Consider the following 3,908-nt stretch of genomic DNA (forward strand, 5'->3'; position numbering starts at 1 on the left):
TTGTGGCCTTCTGTGTATATCATACTGTGTTGTATGAAGTTTTCCTCGTGAGTTTCTAAGAACCCAGGTTGGTTCATGAACTTAAGTAAACAGAGGCTTGCAGGCCATTGGGAACTTGCTCATATGAACTTGCAGCAATGGTGACATTATGAAATCACAAAAAAACTCCAGCACAGAACAAGGGAAGAGGGAAATCGGCAGCAGGCCCCAACCCAGGCTGAGGAACTATTGGCAACTGATTACTGCTAAATGAAAGAGAATTGATATTCTTTAAGGGGGTGACTCTAATCAGGCTGACTGGACTCCAGTGGATGAACTTGACAGAATGCATGAAATCCAGTGGAGCGGTGAGTATGGGGGGACAGATGCAGAGGGCATTTAAATTTTTGTAAAATTTTTTATTGAACTTTTGTAATTTTATACAACAGTTTTTAGTCTAATTTGGGCTCCCTCCCCCATTCATGTCCCCACATCCCCCACTGGACCTCACTTATTCTGCCATATATGGTAAGTCCTATCCAGTCAAGCATTTACACCCAGAAATCTTTCAATGTAAATTCATCCACTGGACTCTAGTCAGCCCATCTAGAGTTCATGTGCAAAGCATACTCCTCTTTCCCCCATTGGACCTCAATTGGTCTCCAGTAGTTCTCAGTCTAGGGCCAGCCTTCCATCCATTTTTTTTCCTCCTCTCTGGGTCTTTGTTTAATTGAGTTTGCATGGGTCCTGTGCTCATTGCCATCATTGCAACAAGTTCACATGTGCAAGCTTCCAGTGGCCTGAAAGCCTCTGCTTCTCTGTGTTCATGAATCAGCCCTGGCTCTTATAATCTTTCTGTACCCTTTTCTGCAAAAGTCCCTGAGCCACAGGTGGGTGAGGTTCAATATAGGAATTCCATCCAAGGATACACACTCTACAGTCTTGTTCTCTAAACTTGACCATTTTGGCCTTCTATGTGCACCACACTCTGTTGTATAAGGAAGCTTTACTGGTGAGAGCTGAGTAATGCATTAGCTTCCTCTCTACCCCCTTTTCTACTATGTTGCATGAGCCTTAGGTGTAGAGGTTCAACTGTAGATGTGTAACCTATTACTTGGTATCTCTCAGATGTATATCCTCTGTGTCTGAGCAGTTGTGGAATTCTGCAGTAGCCTTCAGCTGTTGCAAAAAAGAAGGTTCTTTGATGAGTGGTGTATAGTATTCTTGTCTGTAAATATAAGGATCCATATTTAGTATATGGTAAGAAATTTGATTTGTCTAAAGATATGAAAGAGATAGGGTTTTCTCTAGGATCTATGTCCTCTCCTTCCATGTGTATTTGGCTGAGTTTACAGGGCCGCTCAAGAATTCACTACCATTGAGAGGACATTAAGTCCAATTAGACTACTGTTAATTGCCCCCAGATAATATTGTCACTACTGCACCAATAGAGGTAGGTTGCCATGCCAGTCATTATGAATATTAGGGTTTAGGCCCAGGTTGGACCACCAGTTGTTTTACTCCTTGACAGTTTGCATTTTATCATCTAACGTTATGTTAGCTAAACTTTGGGTAGAAGGCCTCTAGGTTAGTTCCTGTTCTATTGCTCTAAGTCCTCTATCTGATGCACAGTGCTGGGGGGATCACCATAACAGATCTCAGATTATATTACAGAGCTATAGTCCAAAAAAATCTGCATGATACTCTCACAAAAATAGACATGTAGACCAATGGAACAGAATAGAAACCCCAAACATGAGTACATTCAATTTCAGCCACCTGATAGTTGACAAAGGTGCCAAGAATACACAATGGAGGAAAGACAGCATCTTCAAAAATTTGTGCTGGCAGAGCTGATGTAACACCAGTATCCAGGGTTTCTAAATTTGAATAAGATCTATTATATGAAATTCAAAAAAAGCTCAATAAAAATGTTTTTTAAAATTCTCAAAAAATACTTGGAAATTGCATACAGACACACATCAAAAAGATCATGCAACATGAGCAAGTCAGCTTTATTCCAGAGACATGGGGATGGTTCAATATATCTAAGTCAATAAACATAATAAATCATATAAATGGACTTAAAGACAAAAATCCCATGATCATCTCAATAGCCACAGAAAAGATCTTTGACAAAAGTCCTGGACTGAGAACTATTGGAGACTGTTTACTGTTGGGCGAGGGAGAATATGCCTTACAGTCTCTGGATGGGCTGCCTAAACTCCAGTGGATGAACTTGCACCAAGGGATATCTGGGTACAGAAACTTGACTGGATAGGATTGAACGTGTATGGAGGAATGCATGAGGTCCAGTGGGGTTTGGGGGGATGTAGATGGGGGACAGGATCTAAATTTAGATAAGAACTGTTGTATAAAATGTACAAAATGCATCATAAAAAAATCCAACATGTGTTCATGTTAAAAGTCCTAGATGGAACTGGACCTGAAGTAACCAGTAATATAGGTCTGAAGAGGTGGCTCAATGGTTAAGAACACTGGTTGCTCTTGCAGAGGACCTGGGTTCAATTCCCAGGAATCCACCTGATGGCTAACAACTGTCCTTAATTCCTGTTACAGAAGATCTGATGCCCTCTTCTGACATCCTTGGGCGTTGCATGACACCAATGCACTTACATCCATGTAGGCAATACATCATACACATAAAATATAAATAACAAATAAAATATTTTTAAAACACTATGTGAAACAAATCCATTGCCAACATCATTCTAAAATATTTTTATTTGTTATTTTTATTTTATGTGTATGCATATATTGCCTGCATGTAGGTAAGTGCCCCCATGTCATGTAATGCCCACGAGGACAGAAGAGGCTGTTGGAATCCCTGGAACTGGAGTTACAGTTGTTAGCTGCCATGTGGGTGCTGGGATTCAAACCTGGGTATTCTGCAAGAAAAACCAGTGTTCTTAACCATTGAGCCATCTCTCTAGTGCCCCCCCAACATCATTCTAAATAGAAAACATGTTTTAATTAATAAATTGAATGGGAAACCATTCATTCTATATTGAAATCTACTTCAGTGACATGTAATTATAAAGTATTGAATGAGAAATAATCAAATAAGAACAGTTTAGAAAGATATACATCAGTATTCAAACATAAAATATAATGGACATGGCATTCTATCAGATGAGGGGAAAATAGTGTTTTATTTTAATGTGTTGAAAATATTTTTAGGACAGCTGAAAAGACATTTGTTATAACAAGAAGAAGGGTTACAGAGATGGTTCAATGACTAGGAGTACTTGCTGCTCTTACAGAAGACACTGGTTTGTTCCCAGACACCCACAGGTTGACTCACAATAGAATGTAATGCCACATTCAGGAATATAACAGTCTTGTGACTCCAGGCACTGAATGAATGGACTGTACTCACACAAATTCAGACCAAATACACACACAAAATAAAAATACGTCTTTTTTAAAAGAAAAAGAATAAAAGAGATATTTCAATTTATAATGCCTTAAAAAGTGCATTATGTTAACTCACCAGGAAAATGCTATGTGGCCAGGTGGGATGGCACATGCTTTAATCCAAGCATTCTGGAGACAGAGAGAGGGAGCGCTCTGTGGGATTGATACCAGCTTGGTCCACATAGTGCATTCCAGGTCAGCTGGGGCTAGAGGAGACCCTGTCACAAAAACACTTAAAAATGCTGTGTGTAAGGTAACACATGTGAAATTTAAGTCATTTTAAAAGCTCTACAACACACTTATCCTCCAAAATGATACAAGTTCAACACAAACATGTATGGTTTTCTTGATATATTCATAAACATATTTAAAGAAAATTATTTTTTTTAATTATTAAAACTAAATCACAGTACTCAACAAAATAAATGGCCATGATAAAATAAAGAACTAGTTGATAGAAAACTTAAAGAACTAAATTAATCCAAATATAG

This window comes from Nannospalax galili, unplaced genomic scaffold, assembly GCF_000622305.1.
Source record: "Nannospalax galili isolate Female #2095 unplaced genomic scaffold, S.galili_v1.0 scaffold1200, whole genome shotgun sequence".
Lineage (NCBI taxonomy): Eukaryota > Metazoa > Chordata > Mammalia > Rodentia > Spalacidae > Nannospalax > Nannospalax galili.